This window comes from Aedes albopictus, chromosome 3, assembly GCF_035046485.1.
Source record: "Aedes albopictus strain Foshan chromosome 3, AalbF5, whole genome shotgun sequence".
NCBI lineage: Eukaryota > Metazoa > Arthropoda > Insecta > Diptera > Culicidae > Aedes > Aedes albopictus.
Genome location: NC_085138.1, coordinates 141789239 through 141805121, shown reverse-complemented (window position 1 = coordinate 141805121; position 15883 = coordinate 141789239). Strand labels below are relative to the sequence as shown.

Below are 15883 nucleotides of genomic sequence, written 5' to 3'. Positions count from 1 at the left end.
TGGGTTAGTGGGTTGGTGTCAGGCCCTGCGAGCCAGCCGTAAAAAAGACTAGCACCGGAAAATCAACAAGAGAAGAATGCGAACCGATACCAATGGCGACGACCACAGCGACGAAAAGGGACTTGCGATTGGAAGCTCGGTACGTGGAACTGCAGATCTCTCAACTTCATCGGGAGCACCCGCATACTCGCCGATATACTGAAGGACCGCGGGTTCGGAATCGTAGCGCTGCAGGAGGTGTGTTGGACAGGATCTATGGTGCGAACGTTTAGAGGTAATCATACCATCTACCAGAGTTGCGGCAACACACGTGAGCTGGGAACAGCTTTTATAGTGATGGGCGACATGCAGAGGCGCGTGATCGGTTGGTGGCCGATCGACGAAAGAATGTGCAGGTTGAGGATCAAGGGCCGATTCTTCAACATTAGCATAATAAACGTGCACAGCCCTCACTCCGGAAGCACTGATGATGACAAAGACGCATTTTACGCGCAGCTCGAACGCGAGTACGACCGCTGCCCAAACCACGACGTCAAGATCATCATAGGGGATCTAAACGCTCAGGTAGGCCAGGAGGAGGAATTCAGACCGACGATTGGAAAGTTCAGCGCCCACCAGCTGACGAACGAAAATGGCCTACGCCTCATCGATTTCGCCGCCTCCAAGAACATGGCCATTCGTAGCACCTTCTTCCAGCACAGCCTCCCGTATCGTTACACCTGGAGATCACCACAACAAACGGAATCGCAAATCGACCACGTTCTGATTGATGGACGGCACTTCTCCGACATTATCGACGTCAGGACCTATCGTGGCGCTAATATCGACTCTGATCACTACCTGGTGATGGTTAAACTGCGCCCAAAACTCTCCGTTATTAATAACGTACATTACCGGCGGCCGCCCCGGTACGATCTAGAGCGACTGAAGCAACCGAATGTCGCCACCGCATACGCGCAGAATCTCGAGGCAGCGTTGCCGGACGAGGGTGTGCTCGATGTGGCCCCTCTAGAGGACTGCTGGAGTACAGTCAAAGCAGCCATCAACAACGCAGCCGAGAGCACTATCGGGTACGTAGAACGGAGTCGACGAAACGATTGGTTCGACGAGGAGTGCAGAGCGGTTCTGGAGGAGAAGGATGCAGCGCGGGCGGTAATGCTGCAGCATGGAACCCGACAGAATGTGGAGCGATACAGACAGAAGCGGAAGCAGCAGACCCGTCTCTTCCGGGAGAAAAAGCGCCGCCTGGAAGAAGCGGAGTGCGAGGAAATGGAACTGCTGTGCCATTCACAGGAAACACGGAAGTTCTATCAGAAGCTCAACGCATCCCGCAAAGGCTACGTGCCGCAAGCCGAAATCTGCAAGGATAAGGACGGGAGCCTCCTGACGGACAAACGTGAGGTGATCGAAAGGTGGAAGCAGCACTTCGATGAGCACCTGAATGGCGAAGAGAATGTAGGCACGGAGGACCAAGGCAGCGGAGGAAATGACTATGTTGGTGCAGCAGAGGACGGGAACGAACCAACTCCCACGCTGAGGGAAGTTAAGGATGCCATCCACCAGCTCAAAAACAACAAAGCGGCTGGTAAGGACGGTATCGCAGCAGGACTCATCAAGATGGGCCCGGAAAAGTTGGCCACCTGTCTGCACCAGTTAGTAGTCAAGATCTGGGAAACCGAACAGCTACCGGAGGAGTGGAAGGAAGGGATAATCTGTCCCATCCACAAGAAAGGCGACAAGTTAATGTGTGAGAACTTTCGAGCGATCACCATTTTGAATGCCGCCTACAAAGTGCTATCCCAGATCATCTTCCGTCGTCTCTCACCTAAAGTAAATGAGTTCGTGGGAAGTTACCAAGCCGGTTTCATCGACGGCCGGTCGACAACGGACCAGATCTTCACCGTACGGCAAGTCCTCCAGAAATGCCGTGAATACCAGGTCCCAACGCACCACCTGTTCATCGACTTCAAAGCGGCATACGACAGTATCAACCGCACAGAGCTATGGAAAATCATGGACGAGAACAGCTTTCCCGGGAAGCTGACTAGACTGATAAGAGCAACGATGGACGGTGTGCAGAACAGCGTAAGGATTTCGGGTGAACTATCCAGTTCATTTGAATCTCGACGGGGACTACGACAAGGTGATGGACTTTCCTGCCTACTATTCAACATCGCCCTGGAAGGTGTTATGCGACGAGCCGGGCTCAACAGCCGGGGTACGATCTTCATGAAATCCAGCCAATTTGTTTGTTTTGCGGATGACATGGATATTATTGCTAGAACATTTGGAACGGTGGCAGAACAGTACACCCGCCTGAAACGTGAAGCAGCAAAGGTCGGACTGGTGGTGAATGCGGCTAAGACAAAGTACATGCTGGTAGGTGGGACTGAGCGCGACAGGACAAGCCTTGGCAGCAATGTTACGATAGACGGGTATATTTTCGAGGTGGTAGAGGAATTCGTCTACCTCGGTTCCTTGCTAACGGCTGACAATAACGTGAGCCGTGAAATACGAAGGCGCATCATCAGTGGAAGTCGTGCCTACTATGGGCTCCAGAAGAAACTGCGGTCAAAAAAGATTCACCCCCGCACCAAATGTACCATGTACATGACGTTAATAAGACCGGTGGTTCTCTACGGGCACGAGACGTGGACGATGCTCGAGGAGGACCTGCAAGCACTCGGAGTTTTCGAGCGACGGGTGCTAAGGACGATCTTCGGCGGCGTGCAGGAGAACGGTGTGTGGCGGAGAAGGATGAACCACGAGCTCGCTGCACTTTACGGCGAACCCAGCATCCAGAAAGTGGCTAAAGCCGGAAGGATACGATGGGCAGGGCATGTTGCAAGAATGCCGGACAACAACCCTGCAAAGTTGGTGTTTGCTAACCATCCGGTTGGTACAAGAAGGCGTGGAGCGCAGAGAGCACGATGGGCGGACCAGGTGGAGCGTGATCTGGCGAGTGCTGGGCGTGACCGAGGATGGAGAGCGGCAGCCACAAACCGAGTATTGTGGCGTACTATTGTTGATTATGTCTTGTCTTAATGATGTGGAACAAATAAATGTATGTATGTAAATCGATAGAAGACTAGTCGTCATAGCCGGCGATTTCAACGTTTGGGTAGAATGGAGCAGTCGTCTCACAAACTCAAGAGAAAGCATGCTACTGAAGGTTCTGGCCAAGCTAAACATAGACATCGCCAACAAGGTAGCATCAGTACGTATCGTAGGGATGGTCGAGCGAGAGTCTATCATCTACGTTACTTTTTGCAGTCTTGTGCTGATGAGAGCGATAAAATGGAGAGAAGGTGAAGAATACACTCGCAGCGACCATCAAGCCATCCGGTACCACATTGGAGGCAGGACTCACTTAGAATCAAGTGGAATACAGCGAACCTCAACAAGGGAGTGTTTGTGGAGTGTTTTAAGAGTTGGGCGCGGTAGCGAAAGCCTTGCCAACCGAGTGAACCCCAGGCCCGGACGGAATACCAAACGTGGCCCTAAAAACAACAATCCATGAAAACCTTGATATGTTCAGGAGCACATTACAAAAGTGTACACAGGAGGGTAATTCCCATGACATATTGAAGCGGTAGAAGTCATTGCTGCTACCAAAGTCAGGTAAACCTCCCGAAGATCCATCAGCGTATAGATAAAAAGAGAGTGGTCCTAATTAGGCTCACAAAGAACACAGAGAACGAAACCGGTCTGTCAGAGATGCACTCCGGATTTCGAAAAGGCAGGTCTACAGGAGAGGCCATCAGAGCTGTTGTGGATGCTAGGAAGATGGCGCAGAAGTAACAGAAGAGAAGAAACTGCGCTGTGATCATTCTGGATGTCAAAAATGCCTTCAATAGAGCATGCTGGGTAGCAATCGCCGACTCATCAATCACTACACTATACATGTTAAGGGTGCCTGAGTATCTGTGCCAGATCATGATAAGGTACTTTCAGAATCGCACACTTACATATGAAACAGACGACGGGAAAAGGAGAACACTCGACCCTCTGGAATGCCGATAGGGTTCTAAAGCTGAGCCTTCCCAGAGGAGTAAAGATTGTTGGCTTTGCAGACGTTGTGATGTTGCTAGTGATCGGTGCGAGTCATGAGAAAAGGTCGAAGTTTTGGCCGCGGAAGCAGTAGACGCTGTCGAAGGCTGGATGCGCGGGAAGAAGCTTTCGTTAGCTCACCCCAAGACCGAGCTGGTGATTGTCAGTAACCGGAGGACAGTGCAGTATGCAGATATCTCTGATGCTCTGAAAACTTCTCTCCACTATGTGTATGAATCAAATGGGAAAATTCTGATGTTTATAGACTTCTGTTGATATACCATTTCAAATTCAAACCATATTTCTCATCTTCAGCATAGTTCGGATGATACAGGATGCCTCTATGATGTGTATACATGTATCACATGATTCAACTGATCTTCTATGACTACCAAAACGCAATATACCAAGTTTGAAATGCACCCGATGCGTTATTACGGGTGTTGATATAAAGGCCTTAACTCCAGAATGATTTGGATGGCCTAAAGTATCGCCATTGATGTGCAGTTAGTCTTTCATATTCTGATTTACATGTATGGATCTAATGAAATCAGTTCTGACATGCATACATTTGTTTGATATACTATTACAGGTATACTGCCCTTCTAAGCATATCTGTCCCATGTTGTTTTGTATTCTTACCGTGTTTTTCTCAGTAGCAGAGCCATTTGAAGTTAATTTAATATTTTTTTTCATTTTGCATCACAAATAAATATTCCACGATAACGTCAAGCATCCTTCTGACATTGATTTTTGGTTGTCAGTCACTTAAGTTAGAGCGGTGGGACAGTATGCGTAGAAAAACAACATGGTACAGATATGCTTAGAACGGCAGTATAGGCCTTTCAATCAGAACTCCAAAGCTATTTTAAGTTGCCTAGAACATCACTAGGTCATGACTACCTTCATTTAATGCTTTGAAATGTATATTTGAATGTAATTCATCAAGTGATTTAAAAAGTAAACACAACTATTTGTATTCAGTAGACAAAGTTCAAAACTTCTGGACGTTATGGAATGGATAACCTGGAGGTCTATGTTACAGCTGTAAAGGGACAAAAGGCATTTCTATCTAACAGCCCCAACCTAAACAAATAATATTGTGCAGCTTCATATAAATAAAACGCGGGATCGAGTAAAGCACAAGTGGTGTACACTACATTTGCAGCTATATCTTCAAAATGTTCTAGAATAACATAATCTCCTTATATGCTAATGATAGCACAAAAAAATCCTCTTGATAAAAACATTTTGGTTTTGAAAATCGTCCCACTGGGTCGAAAGCTATAGGTAAAACTATGCAAAAAAGTTGTCCACATCCTTTGAGGGTTAATGATAATCAGATGATAACAAATTTAGTTATAAATAATGTTGGTCTATCGCGATAACATAAAAATACTAAACGAAAACAAAATATGTTGTCAGTTTCCAAACGCACATTTCAAAGCTTTCCCAAAACTGAGGGTCTGGTGAACTGCGAATCTAAAAATAGATTCCACTCTCCATCTTCAATGCGACTGCAGTACGAAAGCGTAGCTTTCAACCACTCTCCCTCTCACTGAGTCCCGTTGGTATAGGGGTATCGGCTGCGATCGGTAACCACTCAATCAGGGTTCGAGACCCACTGGGCGCAATAGTTGAAAACATGAATTATAATTACAAGAATCTTTTTTCAACTGCTAACTATGTCGGTAATGCAGATTTTTACTATGTTGGTCGGTAAAATAGCTCTGAATGATAACTAAATGGTAAAAAAACCTGTTATCAATCAGCTTTATTTTTTCTTGTTGATAACTAAATGTAATATTGTATAATATATTGCATAACACAATTAGTTATCAACTTGAACTCAATGATAACTTAACTTCTTATCATTTTGGTATTCTTGGAGTAAATTTAAGTTATCATTTTTGTTATGTTGGCTCCTAGGTTGGCTCTTAATTCAACCTTAATAATAACAAACTCAGTTATCAAATGAGTGATAACCAGGTAACAGAACTTGTTATCATTTTGTTATCCGCCTTTGCTCGGACTATTTGCCTTCTGTCGGAGGAAGATAGCGAATGCTATAGGGGCCGAGACACAAGAGGAGTTCGGAGGTGAGTGTGAGTCAGCACACTATCCGAGTGGAAGCAGCAGTGGGATAACGCTGCGAATGGCAGGTGGACCCATCGTATTATTCCCAATCTGTCGATGTAGATCATCAGGGCATACGGGAAGGTTTACTTTAACATGACGCAATTTCTGTCTGGTCATGACTGCTTTAAGCATTACTTGAATAGATTTGGCCATGCCAAGGTCGCCGATATGTCCTGAGTGTCGGGACGCGAGGAAAAATGACATCCATTGTCGGCGTTGACATCAACGTGGACAATATCGTCGAACGTACATATGTGCAGCGACGAAGAAAAGTGGAAGGCAGTGAAAAGTACTGTAGTTCAGGTCATGACAGCACTGAAGCAAAGTTGGTGGAAGGAACAACGATCGATTTCGGGAGATATTCCTTCGCAGGGAAACTCTCTGCCGGAGTTGGCTAGAGACGCACTGTCGGGGGCTAGTTGAGTAGGACGCGTCATAGCACCTGGGTCTGGGTCGTCGGAGTGCCAGTGAACCGGACGCCAGTGTCCACCGGCATCGCTGGATTAATTTCGGCACCCTACCGTAGGTCCGTAATGTGAGAAGAAGATGTCTGCTTCCGTGCGGGTTTGCGCACCGGATGAATCGGGCCTGTCCTAGCTATATGTGTAAAATCGTAGGTTACTAACAGAGTCCAACGGGCTCAGCGTGCCGCATGTTGGTCGCTGATTGCCGAAAAAGTCACTAATATCAGGAGCCGAAAGGCTCAGCATGGAAGGAGCCAAAGTGCTCGGCATGGAAGAAGCCAAAGGGCTCGACTAAACTAAATAACAGGAGTCGAAAGGCTCGGCATGGAGGGAGCCAAAAAACTCAGCTGAACTGGTATACTAACAAATGTTAACACGAGCTGAAACGCTGCGAGTCAAAGGGCTCGTAATTCTAGAATAACATATTGGTTGCGGTGCACTTAACACATAACGCCTCCCCTCTGAAGTGATGCGGAGGAGAATTACAAGTGTCTGGTGAATTAGGAGAATGTTTTAAGTGGGCAGGCGCACATCGAATCCCACATAGCGTCTTTAAAAGATTGTTTAACTCCTAGATGTACAAAAATACATACATTGCTAGTTATGACTTCGATAATTTTGTAGTATTTTTTTTTCAAATATCTATTGAAACTTTTCTATGCATTTTGGTAAAGATTCGATGAACGCTTTGTTTATGAACGTAATAATACTAGTTAAAGTACAGTCATGATTTCTATAGTGCGGGTTCGATCTGCAGGAGGATCCTTACAGTACTGATGATCCGCCCTTTGAGAATTCACTTGTCATTTGAAATTTGAGCTAATTAGGAAACATGATTAGGAGTATTCGTTACTACATGGATTCCTTTGATGTGGATTTCCTCCGTACTGTATTAATTCACTAACTATAGGAATATTGACTGTATTCGGACGAATGTTTATCGGTGAGTTCGTTCCATATAATTAAAATAACTCATTTAACTTATTAAATATTATACATAAAACTAAATAATAATTCACGCATCACATATTGGAAGGTTTGTCACGTCAAGTATCGACCCAAGTTCCCAAGTAAACTTCTGTGATATTCCACAGTACCTTAACTGCTGCTACACACCGCTTCAACAAAGTTCACAAGACTCTATAAATGTACCGTTTATTCCTCGCATAAAACATTCTATAAACTCCTCACAGACTGTCAACATTGTATCCCCATTTTTCATTCACTATTTTCTTCGTCTGTGCGGTTGCGGTTTTTCGTCGTCCTCAGTACAACCCCCACGCTATATGTACCTAAGCGGTTCCGATAAACGGATCCGCAAACAAAAACGAAATAAAATTCACTGTCGTTCCATCATCGACGGTTGTTCGCCCTCCAAGCTCCTTACGATGAGGAGACCGAACCATCAGCACAACGACGATATCGTCGACCATGTCGTATTCCCGAGGTTATTCTTGAAGCGCTCTAAATTAAGTGTCCGCCGGCCGAGTCGAGTCGAGTCATCGTAAAAGCTTCTCAAACAGAGTTCCCTGAAAAAAGGTTGCTCATTTTTTTTTCTTTTTCTGCTCCGTGTGCTCCCGACTATTCCGGAGAACCCCATCGGGCAAACGTGATTCCTCGCCACAATTCATCTAGTAGTCGGAGGACCCTAACCGCACCGAGTCGTGATCTCCGGTCCGGACAGGGTGCGAGGGAAGCTCACTGGAATCGCATTCACTCTCCTACCTACACGGCGATACGGTGGAACGGAATTGCCGGTTGAGTTGGTTGCGACCTGGGACCGCTCGGACGTATTATAACATTTTTGACATTAATTGACGTCATTCAATTATTGCAATATTTTTTCGTTTCATGTTTCGCTCGTTCCGATTTTCTTTGCCGAGCGTGCTGCATAGTGCGATGACTGAACCGAACCAGTCCAGTCGAGGTTGGAAGGACGACGACGAAGCTTGGGTGTGGGAGACGTGTCCTCGCGCTATGCAACGCGAATTTATGGTACGGTGGAGTTGGCAATTGAGCGAGAGACTTATACGATTAAGCTGATGAACTGGCTATTAATTGGATTGATCGGTTTTGAAAGGAAATCGCAAGAAAGTGGGATCAAAGATTAACTTTCCGAATGTGACGGATGCATTTCGTAGGAGGGATCCTAGTTTTGTCTTCGCTACGCAAAAATAAAGCCGTTGATGGAAAGAATCTGAAATGAAAGAAAATGATAGAATCGACAACTTCTATTATTTTTCTAGTCATTATTTATGCTTGTAATATATCGTACATGTATTACAGCAGCACAGCATGAACGCTTGTACAAATCATGGAAGGAGTTGCAAAGATATATATATATCAATTGTCATTGCAGATTTCGGTACTATCTGCAATAACATAGATCATTCAAACTCAACACACCTGGCCAAGCCCTATCATCAACTTATAGGAAGCGGTCAGACCTAGAACAAATTCCGAAAGATGATAGGATGGTATAATTAGAATATACAACATAAAACATTATAGAGTACAAATAATTAATCGGAAACAGCTCACCAAGTTTCATTTCATCACAAAGTTTAGAAGCCTCGATTTCTTTCCCTTTCACACATACACAGCCAATCATTGAATGGATCCTAGAAAACAGTAGAATCGACTACGTTTTTCATTTTTCTTGTTATTACTAAATGCTTGCAGTACATCGTACATGCATTACAATCATAAAATCGGCCTGGTTGATTGTAATGCATTTCGTAGAAGGCATCAAGGCATCTGTTATGATAAAACCTTCACTAGCAGTTTATTGCACGTAGCCAAACTCCCAATCATCGAACGATAATGCGATTTCCACCCATGAAATGAATTCTATTGTTCAGCATATTGGTCATAATCCAAATATTGCACCACAGCTTGAACGCGAAAACCCGATATGGATCGAATACGCGCGCGACCTCAGCAGCATTCGGCCAATTGTTCTACCCATAATCAGCAGAGTCCCCGACCACCCACAGGGTGTCATGAAATTAATAATGAATAATGATAAAAAAAAATTTTCACCGCGCGCGACCCCCTAACCTCTCTCCTCTGACACAAACCCAATAAACGCACCTTCGCATCGTCATAATACTTTTGACAGGTGCGCTTTTTGAAACGAAATTAATACCCCGGTTAAAGTCCCCCGCCTGGATTGGGACTAGTATGGGCGGGACTGGGGAGGGGTGACAAAAATTGCCAAACGAAATGCGAAAAATGTGAATTAATGCAAATATTTGCCAATGCAGCATAATTATATTGGAAATTGAACGAATACGGTCCTGAATTAAAACGAAGAGTTCGAGGAAAAATGATGCAAAAATAAATTATGTTTGCACCGACCGACTCGACTGGCATGTGGGAGGGATGAGTGTTTAATCATCAACATCATATTGGTAAGCCCAGTAGTTCAGCTCATCGTTATCCTGAATGTGAGCACTATTGGGGCGCTATTGAAATATAAAACACAGCTTAAATTCGTTGTTGTTTGACGATAAAACTGGATGCAGATCACGGAAAATCGAATGAACACAAAGCACAGTTCCCAATTAAGAGTTCCTGAAGAAATCCCAAGAAAATTTCCGGAACTATCACAGGGTGGATGCTTGTAAAATTTGTTAGAGATATATCAAAAGAGATTCTTATAGTAAACTACTAAAGAATTCCTGGAGGAAGCCCACCATGAATTCTCGAATGCAGGAATTCTCTACCACAGGTTCCGTCAGTCTTCACGAAAAATCGTGAAGAAATGTGGCAGCTCATTCTTTGTTTTTCAAGAACAGTTCAAGCGTCTTCTACTGCAGTCTCCGCCAGGGCAGCCCGAAAATTCCGGAAGTACCAAAAGTGGCCACAAATGGCCAATGGCTATTTTCAAATCAATAAGAATTCTGTTCTTGGAATATCAAGAAGAATGAGGTATGGTTTGGAGTAAAAGTGCAAGTGTCCTCTATGTACTACAGGTTCCGCCAGGGCACCCCAGACGTTCTAGAAGTAGCCCTACAAATCCTATTCACGGAAAATCATGAAGAATGAGATGCCGCACGGTATATTGTCGAGTAACTATGTAAATGTCCCTTGCACCGATTCCTCCGGGGGCATTCCTGAGGACCCAGGTACTCCAGATACATATCCAGAATATTTACGATAATGTTTCGGTTATTCTCAATTTTTCAACATTGTTTTATAAAGGAAAATAGTTCTGATTGAAATACTCCAAATCCCATAGCGTTGGCACCCTTTGAGAATCCGAAATAACTCCGTAACCATCCGGATTTCAGACTTCGTGTCCCATACCGAAACCAAAATCAATCAAAACTAGAATAAAAATGGACCTTGTCTTAAAATTTCACTAGGTTTGGATGAAAATCAAGAGAGTTACGATTTTTAACTTAACTACGTGGAAATGCGAACATGATTTACCTTTGTGAGTTTCTGTGCCTTTTGAGTAGAAATCTGCTTCGTCTTATGTGCTAATTCCCGTCATATCAGACGAAAATCAGCCAAGAATTACAGAGATTCCAACATACCCGAGTCGAAAAGAATAACGAGTGAATAATATATCAAGGTGATTATCTACAGGGTGTTCAATAAGTTCGGATACACCATATAACTTAAATTAATTTCATATCTGTAATTCAGATTTTCAAAGTAAATGTATTTATTGAAAGGTCATATAACGGTGATCAAATATAGCATATGGTTTTGAATAAAGTTTTTTTCTACTTTTTTTATAAGCCTTAAATGTATCTAAAGTTTGTTAGCTCCGGCACGCTGGAATAATTTTCGATAAGTTGCTCAAGCTACAGAAGTCTAAAACGTTGACTTTTGAGTTTACATCTCACTATACTATATTAAAATAACTAAATTAATAGACAAAACCCTTACACTGCTATTTCAGTGATGATATGGTGATAAATTTGCAAGTTTAGTCAAAATGTGCTTAAATCTATGAAAAAGGCATAAAAACATTATATAAAGCCAATTTTGCTTCAAATTTGCCACAATAGGGATATAATCTAGTTTTGGAAAAGATAACTATGGATTAAACTGAGATATAACGCAGCCTTGCTTTTTGACAAAACAAAAATCATTAAACCAGGTACAGCGGCAATTTTAACAATTTTAAAGATCAAAGTAAAATGAGTCCGTATTTCACCCAATCTGAATCTTATAGATTATTTCGTATGGCCATAGTTGCTACCACTAATGCTGAGGACAACAACCTAATTTGATTCAACTTAACACCATTACTCAATAAAAGCTAGACGAAATACCAATGACAGACGTGCGTGCCGGCCAAAAGGAACTTGAGACACATTTGCAATTATTACAAAAGGATAAAGGACAGTTTATTTCAAAACATATACTGTATTTAATCAGTATTATGTGAGCTTTCAATTAATACATTCACTTTGCAAAACTGAATTACAGATGGGAATTCAATTTTACTGTGTATCCGAACTTATTGAACACCGTGTATATAATTAAAAATTGAATGGTGTTTGTATGTGATGAATAGGCTCGGGAACGGGCCAACGGATTCACACATTTTTTCCACTATTGCACTCGTACAGGGCTCCGACGGGTTCGTGCGAAAAAATAACAAAAAAAAAAAAAAATAACCGGAAATGCAACGAAAACGGGGAAATTTTAAATTTTATTTTTCGGGGCGTTTCTCTACTGCCCTACATGTCAAAAACACAGTAGGCAGGCATTACGACGTTTGCCGGGACAGCTAGTTTTAAATATTATCATACTTTGATATGCTCTTTATGAATACCATAATGTTGTACGAATAACACCTTGAAAATATCAAGTTTTGCTGTTTCAAAGTTTCAAGCACAGCATTTGCTATCCAAAAGGTATTGAATAAACAAATTAATAACATTTCTTGTTATTAAATTGTTCATTTGTCCGATGACTTCATATGATGTAATAACAAATCCTGTTCTTCGGTTATTTTCATTTTCAAACTAAAAAATACAACATCAATACCAAACCCTGCTCAAATACCTCCAACTGTTATTGTGATGTTCTTCAAAGATTTCGTAGAATACACACCAATAACAATTTAAGGTATTAAAGCACGTGTTGCTCTTCGCATGGCATTTGTAAGGTATTCTCTTCTGCTCGGGTATCTTTGTCAATAGCTCATCAGATGGAAGTAAACAACCCCTATAACACTGTAAATCGAATAATTACACGAAATTTCATGTTTCAATTGCATTCCACTTTTACGAGTTGTAATTAATTCACGTTCTACGTACGACAAAGGCAAAGCAGCAGCTAGCCGAATTGTTCTTCATCACCGTTCAATTTTCACTTCGTCAGATTCACTTGTAGAGCCCAGTGTCTTAATTTGTCAAATTACAGTCATCTCAACCGACGCCCAGAGGCTTTTGCGTCGTAGGTTTGTTTTTGTTTTGATAATCGCCTTGACAATCCCTGCGCCACTCCCTGAAGTTCAAGCGATGAAAAATTCATACCTCGCTGTCTGCTGAATTTTTACCACGGACTGATATTCAAAGTCAGCATATTCATCTTCAATTGATATTTTTGGTTTAAGCACGATTTAAAAGCAAAAAGTGCTGCTGGTGCATACCATTCACTTAAAGCAAGCATAATTACTAGAATTAGGGCAACATATCGACATTTGCGTGCCTTAAATCGCCTAAAATCACAAAAAGTCATTCCGAAATTTAAAAAATCATATTCATATTCACCGAGCTCGGACTGAACATCAAAACAGAACTTCAGCTACAGTTGATTACACTACGAGGCGTCGCTCTCATTGTCTTGCTTTCTCATTGTCATGTTCATTCTCTGTGTCATGTTGGTGGGAGACTGTATTCGTTTATTTGTGTGCGTTTTCGCACTGATTGAACATCATTCGGCTGATTTTTTTAGGCACTGGCAGAGCCACCCATTAATTCACATCCCTTAAAGCGCTCTGTGGCACTTCAAAGTTGGGTTTCACTGCTGCAGAACGCAGCAAAATCTGTTCAATTAAACAAATAGATCATTTTTCCCCTCGGTAAAATGTAAACAACAAGTTGTCTTCGTCTAGGGAGGGTGCAATCAAATGTAGGTATGCGTAGAACATCCACGCATACGAAACATCGTATTTCACATCCACAGAGATAAATTTCTTCGTTGCACTGTGATGGCGTTTTATGATCTGGTGGGCAAAACTGTTAATTGAGATATTTTGTTCGTTATTTCAACGCTACATACACCTCAATTTAGAAGCTGTCTGCTCAAAAGTACTTTGAACGTATGATTCGATCTGGATTGCGAAGATTTTTACCGACTTTTCAAATAAACACCTACGGTCAAATTTTTTTTTTGATTATCCTATGTACTATAGTGTCACGTAGAAGGTGTGCTGGGAATTAAATTCAGGTTGTGCCCGAAATAGACATGGAATAGACGAAAACAGAATTCGAGTGACAATTAATCAATATTTTAAGGCCATCTGCAGCAAAAAAAAATCGTCGAAGATGATTTGATGCTGGTAAATATCACCCACCTTAGGTAGTGTCCGTTTTCTCGTTGCCCGAAATCGAGCAATGTGAAGGAACCCAAGCATGCATTGGATGCTTCATCGGTTTGATTGATCGAATCGCCTCCAGAGAGATAGGCAGAGTGAGCGGAAATAAAGTTACATGAAAGAAGAGCTACTTAGAACTCAATAATCAAAAACTACCTAAGCAGGTCGGAAACATTACGAAAGATTCGCTCTACGTGTTTACGCATATTTCATTCATTATTAACGGATTAGCAAGAATCTACTGTCGTCAAAGTGCATTCTGTATTGTGGTCATGGATTGCGATGTTTTTACTCACACTTTGTATTATATACTGCATCATTACTGTACAAATAACTCAGAAACCATTATCCTCTAAATTGAATAGCCTTCTTCTACAACAATCCTTAAAGCATATATAAGATGCACAGTAATTAGTTTGAGAACAGTATCAAAGGTCAAGATTTACATACCAACCGTCCGTGCATCATTATTCCGTGAACGGCTACAGATTGTAAAATATTATGAAGTGAAATTAAGCCAATAAATCAGTTGTTAGTTATTAGTTGAAGTTCAGTGTTTGAAGGTTTAGTTACATCTCGCATAATTCTGGCACTAAGAAACCCCATCGCCCTTATGTGCGCATACACTACGGAAATTTAACATTGTATCAATTATTTGTTGCAAGTTGTTCAGATATAAAGTCAAATTCGATTGCTGACATGTTATCTTCATGCCTAAATCATGCGTATTTTCGAAATTTTTAGTTCGATGATAGGTAGAATTTAAGTTTTGCCTGCCAGCAGCCACATCGGCTTAGATTGGCACGATTCGTTAAAAGAAAATTGATGGGATGTTAATGAGTATTAATCAATTGTTAATTTACGTTGTTTGAAACACTAGCTACTGAGCAACGACTACGGTTGACGTTCTGATTCATCTGCCGGGCTCGTCATTCAACAACTTTTTACTGGTATAAGTCATGTCCAATTAACTACCTATTCTATGCGAAGTTTTCGTCAAACTTTTGTCAAATTCTGTTCAGCATGCACTCATCCCGATGACTTTTGTCCACCAATAAAAAAGTCCATCATTCTTTCGCACAACTCTCATCGTCAAAACGATGAAAAAGCACCGCACGCACTCAACCCGTACGCTCGGCTGCTGCACTGCTCTCACTCGTCCGTCAATAACGGTGCCATGTTTGGTTTCAGCGTTGTTTGTTCGTCCCGGCCGTCCGTCGCGTTGCGTCGGTGGGGCCCAGAAGTATAAAATAAATTTTTGAAAATGACGTCCGAGCGAGCGGGACGTGGGACAAAACAAAGACCTTCATTTATGTAGCCATGTGCAAATGCAATAAAATAAATAAATATGAAATTTTTATTGAAACAATAAGCGCGGTATCGCGGTGTCAGCGAGATGTACGAGCATATTGCATATTGCTGGTCCCGGCCAACATCGCCGTTACGCAATCCAATGCCAATCCCATCTCGTGCAAAAGCCGTTCCGAAGCGACAATAATCAGTTGCCGACCCCGACACAAAGGAGAGGATGGGATGGGGTGTTTCGAAATGCCCGGAGGCGCCATGGATATTAATTATGAGGACACGCCGTGGCGTGGTGTACCCAGCTGCTCCCAGCTACCCACTGCACTGTTTCGAAGCAAACACCCCGTCCCTGTCTCAT

At 42.6% G+C, this 15883-nt stretch overlaps 1 protein-coding gene across 7 annotated transcripts in view; it reads left to right on the top strand.

Moving 5' to 3' along the window:
• Window positions 1-15883, top strand: part of LOC109408393 (trithorax group protein osa-like) — a 630643-nt gene that overhangs the window by 578530 nt on the left and 36230 nt on the right. The gene's annotated exons all lie outside the window — the stretch shown is intronic.